The sequence below is a fragment of the Carcharhinus amblyrhynchos genome, chromosome 3, assembly GCF_965287045.1.
Source record: "Carcharhinus amblyrhynchos chromosome 3, sCarAmb.v2.hapA, whole genome shotgun sequence".
NCBI lineage: Eukaryota > Metazoa > Chordata > Chondrichthyes > Carcharhiniformes > Carcharhinidae > Carcharhinus > Carcharhinus amblyrhynchos.
This window is the reverse complement of record NC_137326.1, coordinates 76055131-76069188: the sequence shown is the minus strand read 5'-3', so window position 1 is coordinate 76069188 and position 14058 is coordinate 76055131. Positions and strand designations below refer to the sequence as shown.

Here is a 14058-nt window from a genome sequence, read left to right as displayed (position 1 = left end):
TTTAGAACAGAGTTGAGGAGGAACTTCTTCACTCAAAGGGTGGTGAATCTCTGGAATTCTCTGCCCGTTGAGGTGGTGGAGGCTGCCTCGCTAAACATTTTTAAGACGCGGGTTGATGGGTTTTTGATAAGTGAGGGGATTAAGGGTTATGGGGAGAGGGCAGGAATGTGGAACTGAGCCACAACAGATCAGCCATGATCTTATTGAATGGCGGGGCAGGCTTGAAGGGCTAGATGGCCTACTCCTGCTCCTATTTCTTATGTTCTTATATAGCAACGTCAATGAACCGTGAAGCATCTCAGTTGTGGTGCTGAAGACATGCTCCAGAGCTAGCTATGCCGTTTAGCCAAGCTGTTCCAGCATAGCTAGACTGGCAACTACCAGATAGTGAAAAGTTTCTCAGGTGTACCCTGTCCAAAACAAATCAGGATAATCCAATCTTACCAATGACAGACCCATGAGGTGAAAGGTGTTGTCAATAGTGTTAGCAAGTAGTACTTACTCTGCTCAAGCACGTGTAGTTTAAGTTCTGCCAGGGCCACTCAGGCCTTGGCTACCCTTTTATCCATAAACATGAATAAAAGAACTGAATTCTGGTGTGGCTGCCTTTGACATCAAGGCAGCAATTGCTGAGCAGGAATCTGAGTAAAACTGAAGTCATTTGGAATCAGGAGAGGAACTCTTCACTTGTCATAAAGGGCTGGAATAATGTCAAATGGTACTGAATTAAGTGGGATCAACAAAATTTGCAAAAAGGTTGAAGTTATGTATGCAATTACACAGTGTGGTTCATAAGTTTGGTCAGATGCATGTACAAAGAACATATGGGAATGCGATGTTGCAGCAATAATACTTGGGAATCTATTTCATTAAAGAAGAGAATTGGATTTACGTTTCTGGATACAAGGTATTCATGAAAGATTGGGAAAGAAAAATGGGTAGGGATAAGGGTTTTGATTAAGGAAGAAAGAATGTCCCTGAGGGAGTTAATGATATCTGGCTGATGTTAAGAAACCATAAAGGAGTTATTATATTGCTTTTATGGACAGCCAGACAGTGGGAAGGTGATATCAAGGGGCAAATTTTCATGGTAGTCCCTAAGAGGTGCAAGATTAGATGAGTGATAGTCGATGATTCAGGTACAGTCTAGATACATTCCCACAAAGGAATGAATACAAAGCCAGACAAATGACTTAGAATAGAATGAAGTTGTAAAATGGGGTGAATGACAGCTAGATAATAATGGGGAGAATCAGGTTCAGGGTGGGTCAGGAGGCAGCAGACTGGTCAGCCACTTGGTTTTACACATCCCCACCCACTGCCTTCAAACATGCCAGGATGGTTCCAAAATAACTCAATATACTAATGGCGTTGAATTCATCCAATTCTTCGGGGGCGGGCGGGGGGGGCGGGGCGGGGGCATGAAGACTTTGGAGCGGTTGACAGAAATTATTTACGAGAGATAAGGAAATTACCATATGCAGTGTTACATAGCAGAAGCTAAGACTTAAAAGAAATTTGATAAAGATGTTTAAAATCAAGGTGTTTAGATAGAACAAATAAAAAGATACATTTTTCACTAACTGAAGGGTTAATAAACAAGCAGCACAGAGTTAAGGTGATAGACGTGAAGAAATATAGCTGTTAGGGTTTGCATTGTTCTGCCTATGAGGTGTAGTTGACAGAAGGAGACTGAATAAATAATTGAAGGAGAACACTGCAGGAATGCGGGGAAAGAGTAGATTGCTGTTAGAGATCTGGCAAAGACTCAATGGACTAATTGGTCTCCTTCTGCTTTATCATAATTCTATGAATGATGGTTTTGCTGTTGGAGGAGCCTTTCATTTCAGTTCCAACACATTACTGCTGAAGTTCCTTAGGACTGTGTCCTAGAACCATCCACCTTTAGTTGCTTATCAATAACCTTCCCTTCATCATAAGGTCAGAAGTAGGAATTCTGCTAATGATTGCAAAGTGTTCAGTTACATTTGCAATTCCTCGGATACTGAAGCAGTCCATGCCTGGATGCAGCAAGACCTGGGGAAAAATTCAAGCATGGTGGCAAATAACACTTGTACCACAGAAGGATCTGGCAATGATCATTTCCAATAGAGAGTCCGTCACTTCTTGACATTCAGTGGTGTTAAAATTATTGAAAACCACCACCATTTTGGAATCACCACTGATCAGAAACCATCTGGATCAATCCCATTAATACTGGAACCATAGCAGTAAGTCAGAGGCTGCGTATTCTGGGCTAAGGGACTCGACTTACTCCCTAAAGCCAGACCTCCATCTACAAGGCACAAATCAAGAGTCTGATGAAATACTCACTTCACTGGATGATTGAAATTCTAGCAATACTCAGGAAATCCGATCTCCTCCAGGATAAAATTGCCTATTTTGTCAGCACCTCATGCACCACCTTAAACATTCACTTCTTCCACCAATATCTACCATCCAGAAGATTCATTACAGCAACTCGCCAAAGCCAGCACTTCCAAAGCTCAAGACCACCACCACCTAGAAAAACACAGGTTCAGGACAGCAGCTTGCTCACCTTCTCAAAATCAATTAGGGTTGGAGCAATTAATACTGGCCTTGCCAGGGACACCCCTTGAATTAATGCAATAAAAAAGGGGCAAAGCAATTATGTTCATCCGTTACACACGGAGCAGCAGTCGTGACCATTACCAAATGGTAACAGTAAGGATAATTTAATAACAAAGATCAATGAATGTAATTCGTTAAGGGACAGACAACTGTATCTGTGAAAATTAGCCAGCACAGAGGAACAAGTAAAAGTAACAAAAACAGCCAAAAGATTCACCAAGCCACCTCTGGAAAAGGAGATGGAACATAATTGCAACAAAAATAGCAGAGGTTAAGGCATGTCAGAAATCAGAAGACTATTAAGGATTGTTTAGGGTCATTCAAGGTACTGTCGCCCAGCATCAAAATATTTCTCAAGTAATGGCAGAGCTAGTAAGTGGCTATTTTGCATCAGTCTATCTTCCTGTAGATGACGCTTCGGTTCCAGACTGATGGAGGCTGGGGGTGATCAGTATTGAAAAGCATTCACATAGGTAGTAATGTCATCTGCGATGAATTTGAGAAGCACAAATTTACTGAAATTCCAGGATCTGATCATATTTGAGTGTGATGATGGAAATGAAACAAGAGCTCCGTGAAACCCCTATCCAGATCTTCAATGGCTCAATATAGTCAGAGATGGCTCCCATTAGATGAGCAGCTGGATAGTGTAATTCCTATTTTCAAAAAAGTGACAAATCAGTGATAGGTAATTAAAGGTCAATCTGTCTGACATCCTTTATTGAGAAGATGCTAAAAGCATCAGAATAGATGTCCCTTTATGATGCCCCTTAGGAAGGGAAGAGGCTATTGGAAATTTACAACTCAGCTTCCAATTATAAATTTCACAAATATTTCAAGGCTGTCAGTAGGGTAAATGAAATTAACACCTATTTGGGCTTTTAAAATATCTTTGCGAATACATCTCACTCCAGATTACTTCACAAAATAGAATCTTGCAGTATAAATATGGTTTTGAAAGGCTGGATTAGAAATTAGCCTAATCTCCCAGAGATGGAAATAAGGAATATGACTTGATACGCAGATATGTTATTGGTTGTGACTGCAGGAATAGGTCCTCAGTCCACTACTCTTCATTTATCAATGACCTGGATGGTAGTATTAGCACTCTGGGTTTGAAGATGATGCCAATTATCAGCTTAAGAAATTAGAGGTATGTTGCTCACTCTCCTCAAAAAATTTGAATTTTAAAAAATGTGTTGATGGGATGGGGAGGCCAGCATGTATTGCCCATCCTGAATCTTACTTAAGAAGGTGGTAATGAGCCACCTTCTTGAATGGAGATGGACTGAAAGGTGCTGTAACAATTCTGTGCTGCAATCATTTGTATAATTCCATAAAGTGGTTCAAGAAGATGGCTCACCATTGTCTTCTCAAGGGCAATTAGAAAAGGGCAATAAATGCCAGCCTCACCATCTTGTGAGTGAGAGAAACAAAAATCAAATCCAAAAAGTTTTTTTTTTACTTCATTCGTGGGGCATGGGTGTTGGTGGCCCATCCCTAGTCATCCTTGAACTGAATGGCTATTTCAAAGGGCAGTTGAGAGTCAACCAGATTACTGTGGCTCTGGAGTCAAATGTAGGCCAGACCAGTTAAGTGCAGCAGATTTCCTTCCCCAAAGGACATTAGTGAACCAGATGGTTTTTTCCAACAATTGACAATGCTTTCATGGTCATCAATACATTCTTTATTCCAGATTTGTTTCAACTGAATTTGAATTCCATTATCTTTCACGGCAGGATTCAAACCCGGGTCCCCAGAACATTAGCTGAGTTTCTTCTTTACAAGTCTAACGAATGTACCATTGCCTCCCCCTGCGCCAAAGGAGAGGGCCACACAATGGTCAATGAGTACACTTATCATTTGCATGGACAAATTCTGAGTGATCCAGAGAAAATAAACTTTTATTGTGCACAGAGCACTAAAAGTACATAACCAATGGAGAGAAACTGTAGCTGAAACTAACAATGTATTGAGTAGAAGCATTCAATATGAAGCAAAGGACATGATTTTGAAACCATACAGGTCATTAGATGGGGCGAAACCAGAGTACAATACCTGTCTTTGGTGGGTGGTGTAGTGGCTTTGGAAAAAGTCCACAGGAAGGCTAAAAGAATGATTCCCAACTCAGGCTCCCCAGGCTCAGGGCCATTAGATTATTTATCTTGGAGCAAGAGCAAGTTTCCTTTTGGAGGTGAGGGGGTTTAGACATGATCTCCAGCAATCATGGTGTGTGGGCAGGCTTGATGGACCAGCTGTTCTTTTTCCCACTTTACTAATTTCATATTGCACATAATACTCTTTATACATAGACAGGCAGCGATGAAGATTATCCATCCTATACTGAGGAACTGCAGTCAATGAGGACTGCCCATTACAAAGTTAACAATAAGGATATCCATTACATACAGTGAGAGGCTGTACCTTTTGAAGGGCAACTAGGAATAGGCAATAAAGGCTAGCCTTGCCAATGAGAATCACAGCCCAAGTATGAATATTTGAACAAACAGGATTTATGGTGCTAATGAGCACAGGAACAACATCACTAGTGTATACAAGATGTATTTTCCTGTTAAGGATTTGCTATTGAATTACAAAGTATTGCATCGTCTTTCCAATTCATAATCATGCCAGTGTTTGTGCTCCCAGAGTCTCCCACAGCCTTCTTCATCTAACCCCACCATCAAATCCTTTTTTTCCTTTCTTCCTCATGAACCTATTGAGCTGCCACTTAAATACCCTTATGTTCATCTCCCCAACTCCTCCTCATGTTCATGGATTTCACATCAGAACCACATGCGTAAAGAGGTTTCTCCTAAATTCTCTACTGGATTTATTAGTCCCTCGGTTTTGATGTTGCCCAGAAGTGAAAACACCTCTACCAAATTAGGTGGCACAGTGGCTAGCATTGTTGCCTCATAGCGCCAGGGACCCAGGTTCAATTCCAGCCTCGGGTTGCTGTCTGTGTGGAGTTTGTACGTTCTCCCCGTGTTTGTGTAGGTTTCCTCCCACTATCCAAAGATGGGCGGGTTAGGTTGATTGACTCTAGTGTCAGGGGGATTAGCAGGGTAAATATATGGGGTTACGGGGTAGGCCTAGGTGGGATTATGGTTGGTGTAGGCTCAATGAGCCAAATGGCCACCTCCTGCACTGTAGGGATTTTATGAAAGCCTTTCATACTTTGAACCCTGTATCAAGTTATCCCTCAGTCTTTCGATTTCTAGAGAAGATTTCCAGCCTGCTAAATATTGCCTGATAACTGTAACCTCTCAGACATGGTATCATTCTCATCAATATTTTTGGCATCCCAGTGTGTCTATATTCTTCACATAATATAAAAACCAGGAGTTGGCAATATTCTAATATGGGTTTTATAATAACTAGTGTTTGCTAAAAGTTTAATACAACCTCTGCTTTTTAATTCTTATTTCTCTAGAACTGAACCCCAAAGTGCTCCATCTTTTAAGACTGCATTAATACAACTCACTACTTTAAGTTTGATGTTTACTGTAAAAATCCCCTTTTATGTAACTGTACCTCCAGATCACTCAGCTCCTCTGCCACATTTTCCTTTATTTTTCTAGCATGAATTTTCTTCAGAAATGCCATCTATAGTGATGCATTATTAAGGCCACACAAATGAGGAAGGACCTGGCAAATTCCCAGTCTACGCTGAGTACATTGTGTGGATGTGGGATGCTGTAATTAGCCTCAGTGCCCTGGGTGAGAAAGATGGATGAGTAATGCAGTCAAGCCTTCATTTCCTCTTTATTCTTTTGTATAATGCGAGCATTGATGGCAAGGCCAACATTCGTTTCCCATCATTGATTACCCTCAAACTGAGTAGCTTGCTCAGCCATTTCAGAGGACAATTAAGAGTCAACCACATTGCTGAGAGTCTGGAATCACATGTGAGCCAGACCAGGTAAAGATAGCAAATTTCCTTCCCGAAATGATACTCATGAACCAGAGGGGTTTTAACAACTAAAAGCAAAATACTGCAGATGCTGGATGAACTCAGTAGATAGCAGTGGTTGTAGGTTTGGGAAGTGTTGAAGGAGTCTTGGTGAATACCTGCAATGCATCTTGTAGATAGTGCACATTGATGATACGGTGCATTGGCGGTAGAAGGAGCGAATGAGCCGCGAAATAGGCTGCTTTGCCCTGGATTGTGTTGATCTCTTTATTGTGGGAGTTGCACTCATCCAGGCATGTGGACAGTATTCCCTCACTCCTGACTTGGGCCTTGTAAATGGTGGGCAGACTTGAGAGTCAAGAGGTGAGTTACTCTCCACAGAATTCCTAGGCTTTTTTTTATATATCCACAGTATTTATGTGGCTAATCTGGTTCAGTTTTTGGTCAATGGTTACCCCCAGGATACTGATAGTGGGGGTTTCAGCGATGATATCAAGGGAAATGGTTAGATTCTCTCTTGTTGGAAATTATAATTACCTGGCACATATGTGGCATGATACTTGCCATTCATCAGCCCAAGCTTAGATGTTGTCCAGAGCTTTCTGCATATGCACATGGACAGCTTCAGTATCTGAGGAGTTAGAAATGGTGCTGAATGTTGTACAACTATCAGCAAACATCTCTATTTCTGACCTCAGATGGAAGGAAGGTCATTGACGTAGCTGAGGACAGGGGTCTAGGACACTACCCTGAGGAACTCCTGCAATGATGCCCTAAGCCTCAAATGATTGCCCTCCAAACCCACAACCATCTTCCTCTGTGCCAATTATGATTCCAATCAGTGAAGAGTTCCCCCTCCCCCCAAGATTCCATTGACTCCAGTTTTGCTAGGGCTCCTTGATGCCACACTCAGTCAAATATTTCCTTGATGTCAAGGGAAGTCACTTACACCTCACCTCTGGAACTCAGTTCTTTTATCCCTATCTGGATGAAGGCTGTAAAGAAGTTAGGAGCTCAGTGATCCTGGTAGAACACAAACTGAGTGTCATGAGCAGATTATTGCTAAGCAAGTGCTGACTGATATAACTAATCATGATCCTCAATCACTTTGCTGCTAATCAAGAGTACAGTGATGGACAGTAATTGGCTGGACTGGATTTAGAATATAGGATCTTACAGTATAAAAGGAGCCTATTCAGCCCATCAAGTCTGCACTGACTCTCAAAGAGCATCCCACCCAGGCCCAACAACCAACCTCTCCCACCCCCCTCCAAATCCCGGTAAGCCCATGTGTTTACCATGGCCAATCCACCTAACCTTGGAGGAAACCACAGCACCAAAGTACACAGACAAACCTATGGGAGAATGTGCAAAAAGACAGTCACACAAGGCTGCAATCGAACATGGGTCACTGCGCCATTTGAGCAATTTGTGGTGTAGCTTCACTGGAAAAGCTTGGCCAGGAGATGGCCAGTTCTGATGCACAAGTCTACAGTATCCCCAAAATGTTGTCAGGTGCCATGGTCTTTGCATCATCCGGTGCCTTCTGCTGTTTCTTGATATCAAGTGGAGTGAATCAAATTGGCTGAAGACTAGCACTTTTGATGCTGGGGTCCTCCGAATTAGGCCTGGTTGTAGCTTCACCAGGTTAACAACTCATAGGTATGTCTGATTGTGTTTCTGGACTGCCCTCCTGTACTCTAACATTACAACCAAGCCAGATTTCAATGCAGAGTGGTGATATGCTGAGGTGTGAGGTTACAGATTGTGGCTGACTACAATTCTGTTACTAATGGCTCACAGTGCCTCACAGATACCCAGTTTTTTTTGCTGCTAGATCTGATCTAAATCTATCTCATTTAGCACAGCATAATGGAGGCCATCTTCAACGTGAAGACATGACTTAATCTCCACAAGGACTCTGTAGTGGTCACTCCTACCAATACTGTCATGCATATATAGGTAGATTGGTGAGGACTGAGATCAAGTAGGTTTTTCTCTCTTGTTGGTTTCCTCAATTATGCTGAAAACCCAATCTAGCAAGTATATCTTTTAGGATTCAGCCAGATTGTCAGTAATGGTGCGACTGAGGCACTCTTAGTGGTAGATATTAAAGTCCCAAAACCGGAGTGCATTCTGTGTTCTTGATATATTCAGTGATTTTTCCATTGAGATGCAACATGGAGTACTATTTCATCAGCTGATTGGCGATGTTGGGGCGGGGGGGGCAGATGCTGGGTTTGGCGAATCAAGTGAACTGTTCAATTTCATTTCTTTTCGACTTTGTAGCGGTTTGATACAAGTGAGTGACTTCTAGGCCATTTCAGAGTCAGAGTCAGAGTCAATCACATTGCTGTGGATTTAGAGTCACGTGTAAACTAGACCAGGTAAGGATGACCGATTTCCTTTCCTGAAGGGGATTAGTGAAGCAGCTAAGTTTTTTTTTTATAACAACTGACTAATGGTTTCATGGTCACCATTACTAAGACTATCTTTTTAATTCCGGACTTATTAATTGAATTGAAATTCCATGAGCTGCCATGGTAGGATTTGAATCCGTGTCCCAGAGCATTAGCCTGGACCTCTGGATTACTAGTCCAGTGACATTATCGTACCACTGTCTCCACCTCCCCCATGGTGGGGATATTGGGCCATTGTTCTGTGTTGGCAGAGCTAACGTTGGCTCTTGTCAGGTCCACCCTGGCATTCCTCACTTCCTGTGCAGAAAAATGGCAGAAAACCAACATCTGAAACTTCAATTGTTGAACTCATTCCCAAGATCTGGAAACACATGAGGCGTGGACTTTGCCTATTTAACATCTCTCTCCCCTGTTATTATCCATTCGTAATTACTCCGAGATGGTAAACAAATGGCAATAAGCTAGAGGCTGCAGTCCAGGTTCATAAGCTGATAGATATAAAGCCTGTGACTCACTGCCTTCACACCTATTATTAGATTAAATATCATGTCCCAAACACCAGATGGAGAATTATCAAATTAACTGTGGATTATTATTTTCCTACAAAACTATAATGGTGATGTCAACATTACGTATCAACAATAATGCTGACAGACATTCCAACAAACCCTTACCTAAACCCCTTCATTGAATGTGAGTGTGGACACACACACACACACACACACACACACACACACACACACACACACACACACACACACACACACACACACACACACCTGAAACCTGGAAATTGATCTTCAAACTCATTTAGACACCATTCAAGCTCTGTTTTCTCAGATGATGACGGCAGCACAATCTCTTGATTAGGTTACTGCCTCATAACTCTGTCCTGAATACCCACTATTCTCTCTGAAGTGACGTTGAATCAGTACAATGCAGGCGACAAAAATGAATCATCTCTTGCATGTAAAACAAAACACAAATGACCATTTCAGCAGAGAATTCAGACAACTGAGGCTTCATTTAGTAACGTTATACAAAGCAGAGTACTTTTTGGCCTGTGGATTCCAATGACACCCTCAATTGCATACCCAGAGATATGAATCCAACTGCTTCATATCCGCTCCAGGTATTTGAGTCTGCATATTCATTTTTCCTGTACCACTCTCTACTATTAGTATTTAATTGGATAGAATGATTAGGTTCAGGGATCATGCAAATGTGGAATTTGCTGTTTGGTAATAACAGTCATCTTATTTGCTTCAGGTGTGTCCTAAAGCATCCAGGCTGTCTGCTGTTAAACCTACCTGCCTCTGCTAGGCAAGAATGCGCAGATTACAAAGCCTCAGGAGACAGGCAGGAGTCCTGCATCATAGAGATGAGATCTCTTAGAAAGGAGTCCCTTGATGATATTCCATTAGGAACAAACCTCCTTAACCCATTAGCACACAATGAACTCGAGATGAATCTGCATTGCCTTCCATCCCTGGGAATTAAAGACAACATGCTGGCAGAGGTTAGACGGAAATAAGATAACGCGCTCTGGCGGCCATTTTAGATACTTGTTTTTCTTTTTTTCCAAAAGTCACTGTGTAATGTAAAACAATACCAGCTGAATACCTGTGCATAGATAAGCTTCAAAATGGCTATCTATAAAGAAACTGAGCAGGAATTTTAAGGAGGAAACTCCTTTCACCATGATTTCTTTTCATAAGATGCTTACAGCAACATTTGCTCTCTGGAGTAGAAATAAGCAACAAAATCATCAATCGTGGATTGCTTTGGATCAGTACTGACAGTTCTCGGTGGAAAATGCCATTACACCATTGCAATTTGCTCCTATTATAACCCAATTTTAAACACTAGCCATTGCCATCTTTGGTGTTATTCTCAGTACCATTCATTATCTGTGAACCTGCTCTGTGAACAACCAGTACTATTATGGAGTGAGATCTGTTCACTGCCTGCAGCTGGGATGTGTCTACGATGGATGCAGCACAAGGCCAGCATTCCTGGCTTTGTCCCTGGCTGTGTCTGGGCGGGTGTTACCAGTACATTAGTGGAGGTGCATTGAAATACTGCACCTGCTCTGGGAAACATCTCCTGAGACTGGGATAGACAAACACACACGCACATACATAGATACATACAGGTACTCGCAAGAACAGACACATACATAACACAGACATCCAGACATGCATGCACACACACACACGCATATACAGATACACAAGGTATACACAGAGAATAGGTGGTCGAAAAAAAAATACAAGGGAGAAATCAGTCACTCCTTTGAGTACCCAGCTCTCTCCCTCCCTCACAGCGACTGATATGGGTGGAGACATTACACGAAATTTCTCATGTTTTACCGCAACAAAGCAGAGAATCAGTACCCAGCCCCGCTGGCCTGCGGATACTGTCGAGCGAAAGCCAATCCCATCACCCGCTTCATAAAATATAAAACAGCTTGGTCTCTCTCTCACACACACACATTGTGCAGGCTGGAGATGAGGATCTATTCAAACCCTTGAAAATGGGGATGGAGATTACGACTCAGAAACAAAGATGACGGTGAATTGGAAACGGGCCGGGCTAATTCTGCAGAAGTAATTAAAATAATAAAGGACTTAGAATGGACAGACATACAAAATACATACACACATTGTAAAAGAAAGGGTTGGAATTAACTAAACTGAGAATCAGGGTATTGAAGGTGCTATCCACTAAACAAAGACTGGCTGGGGGGATTCTCTCTGCTCGCTTACCTGCTGCTGGAGGCTGGCAGCCAGGAACCAGCTCTCACTCCATAGCCGAGTGCTGCGCCCTTGCTCCTAGTGGTGCTGATGTTGCTGACTGACTGGCTGCTGCCGGGGGAGGGATGGAGGCAGCTCCTGGTGCCGGGGACAGAGCAACTCAAATGTCTCTGACCTCACTGCGTTCCCCGAGCCCAGCCCGCCCCTCCTCACTCACGTGTGCGGCTGCGGAATGCTTCACTGCGGCAGCGGAACCGGCTCTGAATAGAGCCGCGGGTGGGTGGGTGGGTGGGGGAGAAATGGACCCATAGCCCGGAGATAACCGGAGGCTGCGCTCAAATGACCAGACTAACTCGGGTGGATTACAGACAGACCCACAATAACCAAACACCGGGCTGGGATCCAGAGAAAATCCTGGTTAATAACGATTGTTAATAACATATTCAATTAATAAACAAATCCAACAATTTGGATGGTTGATAACCAGCAACTCAGACGTAACCAGTCATTAACTGGAAGCAAACACTTACTTGACTGTAGACATCAGGTGAAACAGTTTTTCAGCATCCCTTACGAATTTTATGTTTCAATTAGACCACCTCCCGCACCGCACCCCCCCCCCCACCCCCCGCAAATCCTCTACTCAATTTCAATTCTCCTCATAGCCCAGGACACTCCCGCCACCAGTCTAGGAACCTTTGTTGCACTTTCTCTGGCCCAAGTTTTTTTTATTCTTTCATGGGATGTGGACATTATTGGCAAGTCCAGCATTTGTTGCCCACCCCCAATTGCCCTTGAACAGAGTGTCACTAAGCTATCTCAAGAGGTTATTTTTAAGAGTCAGCCACATTACTGGGGGTTGGAGACGTGTAGGCCGGACGGGATAAGGGCAGCAGATTTCCCTCCCCAAAGGACATTAGTGAACCAGATGGGTTTTTCTGACAATTGATGTCAGTTCTCATGGGCCCCATTACTGAGACTAGCTGTATATTCCGGCTTTATTAGTTGAATGCAAGTTCCATGCTGTCTTGGGATTTGAAAGCATGTCTTCAGAAAATTAGCCTGGACCTCTGGCTAATGTCCACTGACATTACCACTACACCATCATCTCCCGCTAGTCAAACCCTCTTGAAATAAGGAGATCAACTTACATACAATAGTCCAAGTAGTGCCTCACTATTGTCCCCGGTAATTGCATTACTCTTACACCCCAATTCTTCTGTAACAAAAGCTGACATTCCACTCGCTTTCCTGACTGCTTGCTGTATCTGTGAGTTAACTTTGAGATCTACGTACAAGGACATCCAGGTTCCTCAATGTAAACATTCCCCAGTCTCTCACCATATTATACTTTCTAAATTTTCCTACCAAAATGGATAACTACATTTTATTTCACCTTCCATGTTCTTACCCAATCATCCAACCTCACTATATCGCATTGCAGCCTCCTTGCAATCTCTTCACCCCCTTATCTTCCCACCTCAATTTGTATTGTTAGTAAACTTAGATACGTTACACCCAGCCCGCTCATCACTAATATAGGCTGAAAATAACGGAGGCCCAAGTACTAATGCTAGAGTCATAGAGGTTTACAGCATGGAAACAGGCCCTTCGGCCCAACTTGTCCACACCACCTTTTTTAAAAATCCCTAAGCTAATTCCAATTGCTTGCATTTGGCCCATATCCTCTATACCCATGTAACTATCTAAGTGCTTTTTAAAAGATAAAATTGTACCTGCCTCTACTGCTACCTCTGGCAGCTTGTTCCAGACACTCACCACCATCTGTGTGAAAAAATTGCCCCTCTGGACACTTCTGTATCTCTCCCCTCTAGTTTTAGACTCCCCTACTTTTGGGAAAAAATGTTGACCATCTACCTTGTCTATGCCCCTCATTATTTTGCAGACCTCAGCCTCCTCTGCTCCAGAGAGAAAAGTCCCAATCTATTCAGCCTCTCTTTATCACTCAATCCATCAAGTCCTGGTAGCATCCTAGTAAATCTTTTCTGCACTCTTTCTAGTTTAATAATATCCTTTCCAGAATAGGGTGACCAGAATTGCACACAGTATTCCAAGTGTGGCCTTACTATGTCTTGTACAACTTTAAAAGACATCCCAACTCCTGTATTCAACGTTCTGACCGATGAAACCAAGCATGCTGAATGCTTTCTTCACCACTCTGTCCACCTGTGACTCCACTTCCAAGGAGCTATGAACACGTACCCCTAGATCTCTTTGTTCTGCAACTCTCCCCAACGCCCTACCATTAATTGAGTAAGTCCTGCCCTAATTCAATTTACCAAAATGCATTATTTTGCATTTGTCTAAATTAAACTCCTTGCCTCTTGTCAGC

The 14058-nt window shown here is 42.7% G+C and overlaps 1 protein-coding gene across 28 annotated transcripts in view; it reads right to left on the bottom strand.

Moving 5' to 3' along the window:
• The window catches only part of kif1aa (kinesin family member 1Aa), a 291200-nt gene extending 279357 nt beyond the window's left edge, over nucleotides 1-11843 (bottom strand). For all 28 annotated transcript variants that reach the window (XM_080185350.1, XM_080185352.1, XM_080185353.1 and 25 more), the window contains exon 1: nucleotides 11718-11843. The gene's annotated coding sequence lies outside the window, so the exon portion shown is untranslated. The remainder of the gene's footprint in view (nucleotides 1-11717) is intronic.
• Between the last annotated feature and the right edge of the window lie 2215 nt (nucleotides 11844-14058).